At 40.7% G+C, this 17,580-nt stretch overlaps 1 long non-coding RNA gene across 3 annotated transcripts in view; it reads left to right on the top strand.

The window, feature by feature from the left end:
• The first annotated feature begins 291 nt into the window (after positions 1 to 291).
• LOC112058776 (uncharacterized) overlaps positions 292 to 17,580 on the top strand; it is a 57,179-nt gene continuing 39,890 nt past the window's right edge. For 2 of the 3 annotated variants that reach the window (XR_006174543.2, XR_006174544.2), the window contains exons 1-2: positions 301 to 453; positions 10,715 to 10,795. This is a non-coding gene — a long non-coding RNA (uncharacterized LOC112058776). Of the gene's footprint in view, positions 454 to 10,714; positions 10,796 to 17,580 lie in introns of all 3 variants that reach the window. The other variant, XR_002887944.3, reaches the window with a different exon arrangement.

Raw genomic sequence — 17,580 nt, 5'->3', positions numbered from 1 at the left:
TGTTAAAGGCGGCCTAGTCAGCAAGCTGTAAATTGGCCATTCAGCAATCTCAGTTTACCAAGGCAGGAGGGGAGGGGTTTTTTGGATGACACAGAAAGGGCAGCTTGACCCCACGTCCTTCCTGATAAGAATTGAAGATGCTGATACATGCATTTTAAAAGAGCAGGATGTACCCCCAGCAATGGCTATTGAGTGTCAAGGCTGCAGTCTCTGGAAAAACCCACACCTGGTTAATCAATAATCAGAAGGAGCCTCTTGCTTGCCCATTGGAACTGTTTGCTTGACTAGGTTTCTTTAAGGGACATGTCATTCTATTACTAATGTATAAATAAGGGGGAAAAGCTTGAGATAGGAGGGACTCTTCAGGACTGGTCTCTCCCTCTGAATGCATCTTGTGTTTCCCACCAGCAGACGGGCTGCCACTGTGCCACTCGAGAGCCACACTCAGCTTTGGTAATTATCAAGGGTTGGGAGTGTTTTACTAATCTTGTTGTGGATGTGTGTAAGTGTTTGAGTCTAAGTAAAGTTTAGCTTTAAGTGAAAGCACTCTTGTGTTGTCCTGTTTGTGCCAGCCATCTATCGGTCGGACGGTTGTGTCTCCCCTAATTTATTTCCTGACACCGCCTCGCACAGAATAAATGTTACCAAGAGCTTTGGGTTGAAAGAACCCCACGTAACACCCAACACTGGAGGCTTTAAAGAACAAGTTTGACAAACATCTGTCAGGCATGGTGTAGGTACACTTGGTTCTGGCTCAGTGAAGGGGGGTTGGATTAGATCACCTCTTGAGGTCTCTTCCACCCCTCCATTTCTGTGATTCTATATGTTGGTTAAAATAGCTGTTTATGTCTAGCAATCCCACCATCCCTACCCCCAGTGTTACAGCCAGAGTGAGAAATTTTCAGAGAAACCTCACTGTAGACTGGGGCTCTCACAATCTGGTAGCCGTCACAAGCAGTAAATACACTAAAAACCCAGAGACAACTGCTTTATATTCCTAGTAGAAAACAAGTATTATAAACTATGGCCAGAGACCACTCATGGTATCCCACATACTGAAAACTGCCCTGAAATGAATTAACAACAAACTTCCCCAGGGTATGTTCTGAGCTAAGCAAAGGAATAAACAATTCAGTTGTTTCAGTGTTCCCAAGCCCACCCTACCATCACTGTTGTTCAATTTAAAAATTACCATATAAAATACAAAGAGTTCAATGGTTCAACTGATACCACCTTGTCTGAGTCACTATTTTAAATGTAAAGGACTAAAAGCTAACAAAAGGGAGTTGGGAAAAGGTATTGTTGACATGTTTTGCTGCAGCAAGCATTTTAATTGCATTAACCTTGAGCAAAGTAAACTCTGTGGTTGAAAGATTATTTTCTAACTTTACAGTACTATGGCATGGACTAAGGACTTGTCTATACACAAAAGTTGTATTGTTTTAACTACAGCAATATATTTAAAATGGTATAAGCCCCCTTGAGTGGATTCAGTTATACTGGTATAAAAATGTTTATTCCAGTAGAGATATTCCCATACAAATATAGAGCACTTTTCTACTAGCACAAATATGCCTGCACTAGGCACATTTTTGCACATATTCTGTTTGGGGTGAGTTCATTTTCCCATTGTTATTTGATTTTGTTTATTACTTTTAATAGGGTTGTGCATTTTGAAGCAATTAATCAAATAAAAGATGTAACAAAAAAAATGTTGCAAAAGTCCTTTGTTGTCTGCACTATACTCTCATCACCTCATGCCAGGACATACGGTCATCGTTCCAGGCAGATTTTCATCCTTTTTCTCCTTTCTCAAAAGAAAGATGATTGAAAAATTTAAAAGACTGTTAGATAAATCATCTCATTGCCATGGCCCCAATTTCTAGCTCCCTTGTGCGTGTTTCAAGTGGAATAAAATCACCCTTTTTGTAGTTTGAGAGACAAGCTGGGTGAGGTAATATCTTTTATTAGACCAACTTCCACTGGTGAGAGAGACAAGATTTTGAGTTTACAAGAGCTCTTCTTTTTGCATTTATCCAGTTGAGCATGAGTATATTTATTGTCTATAAGATCATTTTTTGCAATTCAATATTTTGTTGTCCTCTAGTTATCTTTTTAACTTGTTTATTTCTATCATTTTTATACGTCACCTAATTCTCCTCCACCTCCTCACCATATTGTCATTTGTAAAAGCTTTCTGTTTATTGCTTATTTTATTTCTTCTTAAAAACATTGGCCTCTTTCACATTTAGTCTTAACCAGAAGGAACTGTAAAGTCAGGTTCTCCATCTGTTTATTAGGAATGTTGCACCTCTTTTCTTCAGTAGATTTCTATACCATTTCAGAATTCCAAGTTATATCAAACAATCCTTTAAAGGTATTTTTCCCTAAGAATGGCTGTTCCAGGGGATTTATAATACAGTGATTTAGGAGACTGTTTTCTCCTCTAAGTAACTGGTTTGAATTAGACTCCGATTGGCAGTAAAGGAAGCCATCTGACATTAACATCTGATAGATATTTAGTGGTGTGATTGAGTTCAATTGGTACTAAGTGTATTCTTGCTGGAAATCTCTGGAGAGAATTAAGAAGTCGATGGACATCAAGGACTGGCATTTAGAACTATGCTGGTGGGCATTCCAGAAATACCTGAGATAAGTACCGTAGGTTTAAGTCCAGACACTTTGGTGATGTGCATCTTATGTATAAATACATCTAATAATCCAGGCACAACAACCTCTTCTATTCAAATCAGAGGTGAAGAAACCCAAACATTCCGTACAACTGTCTCTCAACTGTGATATATGACACAGTTGCTTGGCTTTCAGAAGTGCTGAACACTTGCAGCTCTCATTGACTTCAGTGGGCAGACGATGAGCATCTCTGAAAATCAAGTCATAAATCTCTTTCCTATTATATATTGATTACTGGAACATTACATATGGTCCCCTAATTCTACCTTATTTAAACGCACTTTTCATCCCTATGCTTAAATACAGAATAACACTGTATTGGACTACTGGGAGTAATCAACAAACTGCATTTACCTCTAGAAACACATATCCCCTCCAAACTGTTTGCATAATAGATAATCCAATCAATATACAAGTAAGTAAACTCCACCAAGAGCCATGTTCTGTCCTTCCTCCAGGCTTCCCTTAGCTTCCTGTAAGTTACATCAACAGGTCCTGATCTAATCTCTCATACTACCTCCAAGATTATTTTGATATCAATATCAATTGATCACATTGTGACGAGTTGGGTCACAGAAACCCCCTTGGGACTGCCACCTAATGTGCTGAGACTACCTCTAAGCCCATTTTCCCTGGCAGTTTGGGACTTCAGTACCCTGCCTGGTTGTGCCAGACACACTAGCCTGCTACAAACACAGACCCAGGTCTGAACCATGTCCCCCGAAAGCTGAAAGCTTAACTGAAAACAGCTTAAGAAGTGCTCCTGTCTCCAACACCCAGATACCCAGTTCCCAATGGGATCCAAACACCAAATAAATCCATTTTACTGTGTATAAAGCTTATACAGGGTAAACTCAAATTGTTCACCCTCTATAACACTGATAGAGAGATATGCACAGCTGTATGCTCCCCAGGAATTAATACTTGCTCTGGGTTAATTAATAAGTAAAAGGTGACTTTATTAAATATAAAAAGTACAATTTAAGTGGTTCCAAGTAATAACACACAGAACAAAATAAATTACCAAGCAAAATAAAACAAAAACACGCAAGTCTAAGACTAGTACAGCAGGAAACTAAATGCAGGTAAATCTCACCCTCAGAGATCATAGAATATCAGGATTGGAAGGGACCTCAGGAGGTCATTAATCCAACCCCCTGCTCAAAGCAGGACCAACACCAACTAAATCATCCCAGCCAGGGCTTTGTCGAGCCGGGCCTTAAAAACCTCTAAGGAAGGAGATTCTACCACCTCCCTACATAACCCATACCAGTGCTTCACCACCCTCCTAGTGAAAAAGTTTTTCCTAATATCCAACTTAAACCTCCCCTACTGCAACTTGAGACCATTACTACTTGTTCTGTCGTCTGCTACCACTGAGAACAGCCTAGATCCATCCTCTTTGGAATCCCCTTTCAGGTAGTTGAAAGCAGCTATCAAATTCCCCCCATTCTTCTCTTCTGCAGACTAAATAATCCCAGTTCCCTCAGCCTCTGCTCATAAGTCATGTGCTCCAGCCCCCTAATCATTTTTGTTGCTCTGCTGGACTCTCTCTCATTTTTCCACATCCTTCTTGTAGTGTGGGGCCCAAAACTGGACACAGTATTCCAGATGAGGCCTCACCAATGCCAAATAGAGGGGAATGATCATGTCCCTTGATCTGCTGGCAATGGTCCTACTTACACAGCCCAAAATGCCATTAGCCTTCTTGGCAACAAGGGCACACTGTTGACTCATATCCAGGTTCTTGTCCATTGTAACTCCTAGGTCCTTTTCTGCAGAACTGCTGCCTAGCCACTCAGTCCTTAGTCTGTAGTAGTGCATGGGATCCTTCCATCCTAACTGCAGGACTCTGCACTTGTCCTTGTTGAATCTCATCAGATTTCTTTTGGCCCAATCCTCTAATTTGAGTAGGTCCCTCTGTATCCTATCCCTACCCTCCAGCATATTTACCACTTCTCCCAGTTTTGTGTCATCTGCAAACTTTCTGAAGGTGCAATCCACGCCATCCTCCAGATCATTAATGAAGATATTAAACAAAACCAGCCCCAGGACCGACTGTTGGGGCACTCTGCTTGATACCGGCTGCCAACTAGACATGGAGCCATTGATCACTACCCATTGAACCCGATGATCTAGCCAGCTTTCTATCCACCTTATAGTCCATTCATCCAGCCCATACTTCTTTAACTTGCTGGCAAGAATATTGTGGGAGACCATATCAAAATCTTTGCTAAAGTCAAGGAATAACATGTCCACTGCTTTCCAGTCATCCACAGAGCCAGTTATCTGATCATAGAAGGCAATTAGGTTAGTCAGGCATGACTTGTCCTTGGTGAATCCATGCTGACTGTTCCTGATCATTTTCTTCTCCTGTAAGTGCTTCAAAATTGATTCCTTGAGGACCTGCTCCATGATTTTTCCAGGGACTGAGGTGAGGCTGACTGGCCTGTAGTTCCCCGGATCCTCCTCCTTCCCTTTTTTAAAGATGGGCACTTCATTAGCCTTTTTCTAGTGATCCGGTACCACCCCCGATCTCCATGAGTTTCAATAGCTCTGCAGTCACATCCACCAACTCCTTTAGCACCCTTGGATGCAGTGCATCTGGCCCCATGGACTTTTGCTCATCCAGCTTTTCTAAATAGTCCTAAACCATTTCTTTCTCCAGAGGGCTGGTCACATCCTCCCCAGACTGTGCTGCCCAGTGCAGTAGTCTGGGAGCTGACCTTGTTTGTAAAGACAGAGACAAAAAAAGCTTTTTCCATATCCTCTGTCACTAGGTTGCCTCCCCCATTCTTATGCTTTTGCATAAGAGTTTGCATATGCGTAAACCATGGGCATGTTATTGTGAAGATCTGGCCAAAAATTACACTTTATCATACTGCATTTTAATTTGCACAATTACTGAAAAACATAAAAACAATATGGGTGACAAGAGCAAAAGAGATGGAAAAAAGCAGAACAAATGGATGGTATACTGAATGGGACACTCATTACTGTTTAAACTGTTGTGGGGTGCGGGGAGGGTGGCTCCTGAGCTGAAGTCCCTCTTTTATTGGCATGATGAGAGAGAAAATTCCCTACAAATAACAGATGTTGGTCACATCACTACTGGACGATGCAATGATGATAAGGGTGGTATAAGAATCTAGATCGGATAGGTATTCTCCATTGGCTTTGGCATTCACTTTTCTCTGATCTGAACAAGTCCTAACTCATCAGACTTCAAGGCACATTGCTAAACCCATTTGTTTTCCCTCGCTGTGAAAGATTGGGTCATTGGGAAGCCTCTAATGGGAGATCATAAAGATTTGAAACAAGTTTTAGGCGGCTGAATTATCATATATGTTAATTGAAGTGGGATTTCTGAAGTAGCCTGTGCTTTTTTAAAATGTGTCAAGGGGCACCTGCCGCAAAGTATACAAATATATATAAACAATATGAAAAATAAACGAAGTTGGTTCCGTTGTTTTCTGTGACTGGATATTAACAACTCCATTCTGGACAACCACTAGCCTACAGGGCTCAGAGCACAGCTGCCAGGGTTTGTACAGCAGCATATAAGATATTTTTTACAAATTATTTAATGAGCTAATTTGCATAAGCAAATAAATTGGAAATAACTATAGACTTCAAATTATTAAAAAAAAGTGTGGATTTAGTGTTGGTGAAAGGTATTGACTTAACAACTCTTGTGATTAAGATCTACTGGGGAAGTAACAGGGCTAATCAAGTTTCCATGGAGCATAAAGTACTTGGCCTACCACGTAAGTCTTCTAATTAGTGCAAAGTAACGTGCAGAGAGTACAGGTGGGCAAAAAATGTTGCACTCTTCTTTTTGGGTGAAAAATGCAGATTTGGCAGCAATGAAGTTTTATGTGAATTCTTGTCAATTTTGCTGAATTGTTTCAGTTGGGGAAAAAGACAAACAAACAGAATCAAACCATATTGTTCTGACAGTTCAAGAAAGATTTTTATTTTTGAGTTTGAAATTACTTTTCATTTAAAAGTGTCCTTTAATTTTATTTCTAAACATTAAAAAAAATAATCAGTCCAAAATGGAAATGAAATATTTAGTTTCAAATTAAACATTTTCAATTGATCCAAAAAAAAAAAAGAATATTTTCAACTTTCTGATTCACTGAAAATTTGGAAAAAATGCATTTTCAGTTCAATTCAAAAATGTTTTTCCTGATTTCTCCCTCCTCCCCTGAATTCCTAGGGAACTTAAAAAATATATTTGGTGAGTTATAACAGTGTTTGTGCTAGAAATTATATCTGCACAATTTATCCCATATGAGGGCTACCAAACATCCGTTAGATGGGAACAACTTTTTTATCCCCGCTGAACTGAGTTTGAATCATACTGATTATCCAAAGGTAAATTCAAATGGCTCTATGGATCATTAGCAATGCATAAGGCACCCAGTTCCCTAATAAACACTAATGTTACTCTTTCAAGAATAAGGACTGCTTTCTTGGGGGGGTGGGGGGTGGGGGAAGTCTATTAAATCAAGTTCTGACCTTGTTAGAGTTTACACTGGTGGGATCTTCCACTCTGTGAACACACAGGAGTTATCTACTATGCACTGCATCTGGAAAATACAATCAAATGTCCACTCTGCTCTTAAAGGGACCATTCCTGTTAACTAAACACAATAAGATAAATATTAAACAAATTAAAAATACACTTCTAAATATGACCATTGACTTCAATGGAGTCAGAATTTACTCAGTGTTTTCAGATATAAGAGCATTAAATCTATTATTAATATTCCTGGATTCTCACAATAACTTAAGATGGGTGATATTCTATATATATATATCAAGCTTAGTGCCTTGTTGTAGAAAAATCACAGAACACCAGCGATGTATCTGAATAATGGCAAAAAGACTATATAATACAATTCACAAAAATGTACTGTAATGATCATCACCAGTGGTCAGTCTGATTTATAAAATGGTAGGGCTGTCAAGCAATTTAATCATACTGTTAATAATACAATAGTATTTATTTAAATATTTATTTAAAGATTGTGCTACAGTACTTTTACAAGGTGAATTGAAAAATACTATTTTTTATCATTTTTACAGTGCAAATATTTATAATAAAAATAATATAAAATGAGCAGTGTACACTTTGTATTCTATGTTGTAATTGAAATCAATATATTTGAAAATATAGAAAAATATCAAAAATATTTAATACATTTCAATTGGTATGCTATTAATAGTGCAATTAAAAGAGCATTTATTTAATTGCAATAAATTGTTTTGAGTTAATCATGTTAGTAAACCGCAATTAATTGACAGCCCTATTATATATCAAACATAAAAACAAATAACAAAACCCTATGTTAAAAAAAAGGTCAAGATTGCAAATTTAAGTGCTAAAAATAGGAAATAACAAAATTAAGGTTACTGCTAACCTTAAATTGTCTTTGTATATGTATTATAATAATATTTAACTACATTATCACACTCAAATTATTTTCTGTGTGAGTGGTGATCAATGATTGAACCAAGAGTTTTTAGATCCATAGCATGGATCAATTCCACTTGCTAGACATAATTTTTAGCAGAAGTAAATTGTTATCCTGTCTGAGGGCTGTAACAGGGCACAGGTAGGCCCCTCTATCTTCCTGCCACTTCTGTGCCCACAAACCAGCCAGAGACCTCTGCTTTGGTGCAATCACATGTGCTCTTCATTTACAGTACAAGTTCCCACCACCTTGTAGCTACAGATAGCATCAGGCTTGCAGCCAGCAGGGGAAACCAGCCTCTAACTCCCTGGCTCCTCCCTTTCCTCTCCTAGCTTCCTTCCTGCCAGCCTTTATGTAGCCCCTGGCTAACGAGGCCAGCAGCTGTTGCCTGTTTGCCACTTAGGCCTGGGCTTACTCAGCCAACTCCAATTCCCCTTTCCTGATTGGAGCTTACATGACAGAGGTCTGGCTCAGGGTTTTGTAGCCAGCACCCTGTCACAAGGACCAAAATCTAGCATGATACAGACACACACACACACTCTTATATAACTATTTGTGATGTGGCAAACACACAGGCTTATATAACTATGTGTGATGTAGCACTGGAATGTTGAGCATCAGGATCCATGGGTTCTATTCTTGGCTCGGGAAGCAGAGTATTTTCTAATGAACAGCACAGTGGTTAAAGCTAAGCATGTACATTCTCATTTGGAAAGGTAATGGGTTCTAGTTTCTTGCTCTGCCTTAGTGACAACTTGTATAAGTTCTCTGTTACCTTATTGATAAAGGGAAAGGAAAAATATAGTTGCCTGCCTGCTGGGAAAGGGATAAGAGGCCTTAGTTAGTAATAAATTATGAGAACTGTACAGAAATATTAATAGCACACAGTAGAAAAGGGAAGACTAGAATTTATGGGCATGTGGCTCCCCAGTTCAGTGCTCCTTCTGGTAGGCCAAAGGGTATATTTCCTAAAAAGAGAGTCTCTCTCTCTCTCATATACATATGTCTGAGATTTTAATTGAACTGCATGGCACTTGATAGGTCTATGGATACATTAAGGTAGGAACTCAAGGCTTGTGAGGTTCCCACTAAAGTGCCTTTTAAAAACCAATTTATCTCGTGCTAACTGCTAAGCTCAAGGAACCTTCAGTGCTTTAGTGATGAAGGCTCATGAAGATTTGTTTTCTGAGGGAAAAGCAGTTTTTATTTAATATGTGTTTCCAAATTTTGAATGACACATGAGAAGGTAAATGAGAATATTAGCCTCTGGTGGTACAGCCCTAAATTATTTGTTATGGTTCCCACTGAACTTGAGTAGATTTTGTAAAAGCTGAACTGATGAATATTAATGAATCTGGCCTATGAGGCTCTAGAATACTGGGAGATAGAACAGTTGGGGGTAGAAAAAAAGAGGCATCTGACGTGAGCCAAAAAGTCAAGAAAATGAAAGGGGAAAGGACTGGATTCTGCCATGTTTAGATTTAGGGTTGGGACTCAGGGATGGCCCAGCAAGCACTACTCCCAGCTTCAGCTGTTAAATTAATGTAAATTTAAATCAAGCTTTTAAAAATTTCACCCAAAGCCTTTCTGAACTTTTTATGTACGGAGACATCCTTGCACAACATTGCACTATTGGCTGTATATGTCCTATCACTTATGAACACTGGGGAGAATAATGATTGAACAATGTTAATTTAATTTATTAAGGGTGGAAGACTTAAATCCCTGGAACATTATATCATACTACTTACCATGCAGCTGTACAGGGCTGTATATTTAAAACTCTTCTGGGTCAGAATTTCGACAATAAAGTGCAGAGCTTGCAAAAAAGGTGGTTTTTAAAATTTATTTAAATATTCAAGGTCAGAACCATTCTTGTTCAAAGAAGAGCAGATTCTGAAAACACAAAAGTTTTGTGGGGGGAAAAGAACACTCATATTCAAATGTTTGAAATAGATTTTTTTTTCAACTTGCAAGTCTCTTGCTACCAATACTGTAACTGTTGTAGAGAAGAGTAAATGGACACATTTTGAAGGGTTATTGATTTTATTTCTCAAACTCATCAACACTGTTAAAAAATGACACACAGTTGTTGAAATGAAAAGAGGTTATCTATTTTCCCTGAAAATCTGAAATGCCAAAGTGATTTCAAATGATGGAACCAGATGACTGTACTTTTTGACATCTCTCGTCTTTGCAAAAAATAAATAAATCTACTGCTTTTCTATTTAAAATGTGTGCACATAGGAAGGAAAGAGTGTAATTGGCAAAGAGTTTTGGAAACAGTATGATAACAGTAGGGTATTAAACAGCTGGAATCTAATAAATGTTTAGTTGGAAAAACAGCCCAAAAGCTTTATCTACCCTAAAATTATTATTGTATTATTTCCCTGTGGCTTACTGACACTTCTTGTTCAACTTATCGTGTACTACCTTCATAACTATTCTCTCCCTTGTTTTATATATATCTGATTTAAAATTTTGGTTCATGAATTTGTGAGCAGTTGATTGCTTCTAATTTTGGTTCTATGTCTGGGCAGATTCTCAAGTGAACCAGTGGAGGCGTAACTCACAAACATTATGCAGTCATGGAATAAGAAGCATGGAAGTCTTTTAGGAAGGTACTTTCCCCCCTTACTTTTCCTCTTTCTTGTGTCCCCAGCTCCCACTCCTCCAGGCTAGCAAACTGTCTGGTACCTGGAAAAATGTAAGGAAAGTGTTGCTAATACAGTTTACAACCATAGAAGCTAGATGTGTAATCACATAGAAAACATTATGAGAAAAGTTTGAAGTAAAAATACTTTGCACTTATAGAAAGGGTTCCATTTCTTCTTCCACTATTTTGCAGCTGCAGAATCTACTCCTCACAGCAGAATTGTGCTCCAGAATCTACACTTTCATTTAAAAGAATGTTAGTCCCCAGGAGTGTGAATAAAACCAGGAAAACAGGAGCAAAGAGTAAACTGATGCAGATTACAAGGTGCAAAACAGTGGAGAATCAACTCCTGGTTATTTTCTGGGCTGCATGATGGAATCATCAAAATAGTGGGCAAGGGTTAGGGGAGGAGGAAACTGATTCCGTCAAAGGGAGAACAGGAAAGAGGGAGGTAAACTATCCAAATGAGTGTAAACCTAAATTAAGAGTCCTGTTAAATTCAGGATGAGGGGATAATTTCTTGGCCTGATTATTCTCTTAAATATATATATTATATATATAAAAAAGAGGTGAACTAAAATCTGGGAAAAGGATATTCCTACTAATGAATGATAAAACTGAGTTGGCAGAGGGGAAAAAAAGACACACAGTTTGGGTGAAAGGAAAAAGGTTTGATAGAAGTTAATGAAATAAAGGTATGTGACATTGCACCCCATAATGCTTAATAGAAATATGCTTATAAATGTAAATATGACATACCTGGAATATGTTTTATGCTAGATATATCATGTAACATATCGTTGCAAAGGTTATGTTCTTCTGAATGTATTAATCCTATTTGTATGCATATATCATTTTTATATCTGAAGTTATGAGCATTGCCTCTATGCTTGTATTTAATGTGTTTGCTGTAGGAAGCACATAAGGCAGATTTGGTCAACATAGTGTGAAGGGGTTATTCAGGTAATTGGGAGTACTTGGCTGACAATGGACCTTGATAGACACTAATCCACATCTGAGCTTTCTTGGGAACAGTCAGACTAACATGTAGACAATGGTGTCGGCCTGTAAAGAACTGAGTCATGCATGGACATGTGACTTGCCCATGTGACTTCAAAACTCCATCTTGTAGCTGTGATTCTGCACAGGAGAACACAAGGGGTTTCCACCCACAAGAGAGACTATATAAGCCCCTGGAAACCCCTCCATTTTGTCTTCAACTGGCTCAAAATATAACCTCTCCACCCCAAAGAGAGGCCTGAAAGAAACTGGAACAAAGGACAGTAACTATGGGGGTGTGAGTGATTGCTGGACCCACACTAGGAGGAAGTCTACTCTGTAAAAGAAGCTTATTGGAAATCTCGGCTGCAGATTTTTAAGGGGCAAGCTGCATTTGCTTATAGCTTGGAACCCCCACATTAATTCACAGGCTAAAAATCCCTTTAGCCTGGGTCCAGCATTTTCACAGTTCAGTCTGTTGTTCCTTAGGTGTTTTCACAAGTCTACTTGGGTGGGGAGTCAGTGAAGAACCACGATGATATCACTCACCTGCCTTATATAGCTTTTGCATAGAGCAGAAAGCCTTTGTTTCAAAGCTTAGTTCCCCCTGCCAGTCAGTGAAAAATACTGACATCCCAAGATGGAGTCCATCACCAAGTGACCAGGCCACAGTAGAGTCACAGTAGAGGACTGGACTAGATGACCTCTCGAGGTCCCTTCCAGTCCTATGATTCTATGATTACTCGGAGGCTGTCTGTAGCATCCTCAGGAAGGCTCCCCGGGTGGGAGATAAGCTTCTCCTAAGGCCTATTCTCGTAATGGGCCATTGCACTGAATAAGCCCTTCCCCACCCACTGTCTAGAATGAAAACATCTTGTCTAGTGGGCGTTACCCAGGTGTAAACACATTTGAAATACAGATACATAGTCAATATTCATAACTTCAGATACAAAAATGCATGCATATAAATAAGATAATTATATTCAGCAAATCATAACCTTTCCAATGACACCTCCTGACTTATCTTGCATAAAATATATGACGATTATGTCATAATCATATCATTTCATATCACTGTGAAGAATATGGGGTGCAGTGTCACACTATTCTTGGCTACAGTTACTTCACTCTCACAAGCTTGACCATTAACTCGGAATTCTGATTGATAAGTCTGACCTTTAAAACAAGTTGTGACTAGTATGAATGGGTTCTGACCAGATAGAGGCTTAACTGGCTGACCCCCCTCTCATCCCCTCCCTTTCTTCCACATGTTCACTCTTGTTGTTTACTTTAAGTTAGGACTCTGCTGACCCCTACACAAACTTGGCTTTTTGCCAACTCCCCATCTTGGAAATTCTGGGCTTTCTGCCAGGGCAGCCTTTAAATTTTTTTTTTTTAGAAATCTTAAGTTCTTACTGAGCATGCTCAAGGTTTGCAGCTTCTGTCTCAGAGTGGAGTGATTTTTGCTTAATCAGAATGGAGATCAGAAATGCAAAGTAGAGACTGGAGAGTTTTCTCTGATAATACCCTGAGGTCCCCCCGCCTCCTCCTCCCATGACGCTTTCCCGTCCACTCCTCTCTGCATCCTCCCCCGAGGTGAAGAGGAGTGAATGGCGGGCTGGAGGGGCCTCCAGGAAAGAGGTGGAGTGAGGGCAGGGCCTCAGCGGAAGAGGATGAGGAAGGGGCGTCAGTGCGGAGCACAGGCAAAGCCACAGTCTGTGGCTCTCCAGTGGCTCCCCACACTTCTAGGGAGCTTCACTTCTGGCACTCCAAAAGTGGCTGGCCGCTGTGCCTCCAAAGGGAGGTGATCCATGCCGCATCCATGGCATTTGATCGCCTGCCTGGCCTGCCTTTTTGGGGGAGGCTTAGCCTTCATCGTGTATGTGCTGCCCATGGGGACAGTGGCATCATGAGTCCACCTCTCTCTCCTCCCCCATCTACCCTGAAGGCAACAAGAATGTTTGGAAGAAAAAGACTTTGAACTGGGGAGATTGGTCCCAGGCTAAGCAGAGAATTCAGCTTGTATATTAAGAACTGTGAATTGCGAACATTATCTACTGGGGTGAAAGAAACTGCTTCATTCACCTCTTTCTTAGTCCGATAAAGTTTAGGATTTAGAATTCATGTATACTTTTTATTTCTTATGTAACTCTGACCTTTATGACTACCACTTATAATCACTTAAAATCTATATTTCTGTAGTTAATAAATTACTTTTAATGTTTTATCTTTGCCAGTGAATTTGGGGAATCCGTTGACATTACAAAGGCTGGTGCATGTACATTATCCTTTGATGAAGTGGCAAACTGATTAATGAGCTTGCACTGATCAACAAGGTCTTGGGGTGCAAGGCTGGGGGGGATTTGCTGGTGTCTTCCTGTGTATAGTTCATAAGAGGCTGTGGGAGTCTGCATGTAACTTTGAGTGTCCCTTCACATGCTAATGGCTGTGTGAGAATGCAGTGTGAGAGGTACCCTGATTCAGAACGTAAAAGGGAACACAGCGGTCCCACAGTCCAGTTTGTACCCCAGCAGGTGTCATACACCCTCAGTACGAACATCAGTGCCTCTCACAGTGTCTGCAACATCATTGGAACTGGTGCTCCTACACCAGTGCTGTTATTTCACATACTGCAAGAATTCAAGTACCTGAGAGACCCTGTGGTACCAAATGAGTTTGAAGTTTCCACTCCTTGAAACCTCTGGGTGCCTCTCAATACCGAGGTCTGATGAGTCACCAACAGCTCATGTTTATGGGAGACCTATCTCATCTTCAGCTATCCAGGAGGAGGGGTTGTCACCTCCTATACTGTATGTGGAGGAGCATTCTGATTCAGATTCTGAACTTTCTGTTCAAGGATCTCCAGTTTATTCTAGGAGCTGTTATTCTCTGTACAAAGGCAATGTACTGTCAACAATTTTAAGGGATCTTAACTCAGTTCCATAGGGAGCAAGACGACCTTTGGTATCTTACTCTGGTATTGTCCAAGAGGCAAGAATGAACAAGGAGGTTATGCCTCCCTCTTTATACACATCTCGTCGTTATCACCCTAATGAGGCAGTAATGCCACCACTGCCATCATTAGTTGATGAATTTAGACAATGCCAGGACTTAAGTGTGTCACAGACACCCTGCAAATTCCCCTGGAGGAAGTCCAGGATTCCCATCACAAGCTCCTGGACATATTGCACATCTCTACCTCAGCACAGGTGGCACCACCAATTAATGAAGCCCTTCTTGAGCCAGTCAAGTCCATCCGGCAAATTCCAGTAACAGACCCCCCCCCTACATGCAAAAGGACTGATTAAAAAATACTACCTCCTGGTGATTCTGAGGTTTTTATTCTCACCTGGCACCAAAGTCTCTGGTTGTGGATGCAGTCAATGAAAGGGGCAGAGAGCATATCCAGAAGATCACTCCTTATAATACAAACCAGAAAAGTCTAGACCTGTTTAGTTATAAGAGCTATTCATTAGCAACACTTCAGTTCAGGATAGCTAATCACCAGACACTGATGTCAAAATAAGACTACCTGAACTATGAAACATTTAAGGTTTTTATTGATCATTTACTTCAGGATCATTGAGAACAGTTCAGTGCCATAATAAAGGAGGGTCTGCTTTTTTGACAAAGACTTCACTGCAGGCATCACTAGCTGCTGCATACATTACCGCCAGGTTTATTTCCACCATAGTAGTGATAAGGTGAAATTCATGGCTTCAGTTGTTGGGGTTTCCATGGGAGGATTCAATCAACCGTGGAGGATTTACTACTCCTGGGGGTATTCTATGCCAAAAAATTAAAAATTCTGTGCACAGTATTTTAAAATTTTGCAAAATTCTACATATTTTTTGTCAAAATAACACAATATCACACCAATTTCAATTATTTTGGTAATTTTTTTCAGAATACCTGTCAGCAAGTATGTCTGTAATAATACAGACAACAAAAAAGATTCAGGAAATGTTTTTTTGAGAAATATATTTCTTACTAGGCATAGTAATACAGAACTTGTAATAATTCATTTAAACTATAATGCAGAAACTTATTTCCTGCACCCCTCAAAAGCAATGCAAAGGGTTGGGGGAGTCACAGATAATGGAAGAGCTGAGAGAGAGGGAAGTAATTGTTGGGAATAAGCCTGGGAGTGAACCTGGAGGGTTGTTGGGTGTGGGTGAGAGAAGTATAGAACAGGTTGGGTTTTTTTGTGGGGGAGGGGGGAGGGATTGGCAGTTATTGTTAGGGAGTTGGAGAGCCTCACCCATGCAAATCCTGGCTGATCCCTAGCCTCTCTCATTCTATCAGGCACATCTACCCCATCCCCATATAGCTGTGCAACCCCTCCCCATGTGGCTCTGTATGCACCCCCACTCAGCCACCCCTCCCTCTGTCTCCATGTCCCTGCAACTCCCCTCTCCCCATCCTCAAGTGTCTCTGTGCCCTCACTCAGACACCCCTTCTCTCCCCTGTCCCCATGTGCCCCATCACCCTCACTAAGTCACCCCCTCCTCCTGTAACCATGTGGCCCTGCACCCCCACACCCATTCAGTGCCTGCCCAAGTCTTTTCCCTCCCACTAGCCCTTCTGAATCCCAGTCTGTGACCTCCCAGCAGCCCCATGTACCCCACTTTGTCAGTCACCCTATATCCCATGCCACCCTATATCCCATGGGCAGGGTGCTGTGAAGAATGCAGCCTCTTCTCCTCCCTATCTGCACAGGGCTGCTCCCACCCGGAAGCCGTTGTCCTCTGTTCTGGTGCCACAGCACCCCTGGTGGGTGAAAGACATAACTGCAGTGCCTCTCTGGCAGAATATTTTATGCAGAAGGAAAAAAAAATTCTGCAGGGGACATGAATTCTGTGTGTGCACCATGGTGCAGAATTCCACCAGGAGTAAATTTCCCTTTCAGTGACCAGAAGTTTTTGCAGATACCATGGAGAACTCACTTCACACCCTACAAGATTCTAGGGGAATACTAATGTTTTTAGGAATACTCACACCTTTGAATAAGAAAAAACTTAGGAGGTCCTAGTTGGCACAGACGTCTCACCCTGGTCAATTTTCCAGCTTCTGTGGACCACCGGAACCACCAGCTAGGAGGACAAAATTTTCAAAAGAAAATCCTGCCACTACCTCCACTGTGTCATTCCTGCAGAAAAGGACCTTGGGGTTACAGTGGACGAGAAGCTGGATATGAGTCAACAGTGTGCCCTTGTTGCCAAGAAGGCTAACAGCATTTTGGGCTGTATAAGTAGGGGCATTGCCAGCAGATTGAGGGACGTGATCATTCCCCTCTATTCAACATTGCTGAGGCCTCATCTGGAGTACTGTGTCCAGTTTTGGGCCCCACACTACAAGAAGGATGTGGAAATATTGGAAAAAGTCCAGCGGAGGGCAACAAAAATGATTAGAGGGCTGGAGCACATGACTTAAGAGGAGAGGCTGAGGGAACTGGGATTGTTTAGTCTGCAGAAGAGAAGAATGAGGGGGGATTTGATAGCTGCTTTCAACTACCTGAAAGGGGGTTCCAAAGAGGATGGATCTAGGCTGTTCTCAGTGGTAGCAGACGACAGAACAAAGAGTAATGGTCTCAAGTTGCAGTGGGGGAGGTTTAGGTTGGATATTAGGAAAAACTCTTTCACTGGGAGGTGGTGAAGCACTGGTATGGGTTACATAGGGAGGTGGTGAAATCTCCTTCCTTAGAGGTTTTTAAGGTCAGGCTTGACAAAGTCCTGGCTGGGATGATTTAGT

This window comes from Chrysemys picta, chromosome 8 (assembly GCF_011386835.1).
Source record: "Chrysemys picta bellii isolate R12L10 chromosome 8, ASM1138683v2, whole genome shotgun sequence".
Taxonomy (NCBI): Eukaryota; Metazoa; Chordata; order Testudines; family Emydidae; genus Chrysemys; species Chrysemys picta.
The sequence above is the reverse complement of the archived record's forward strand: the minus strand, read 5'-3'. Positions and strand labels throughout refer to the sequence as shown.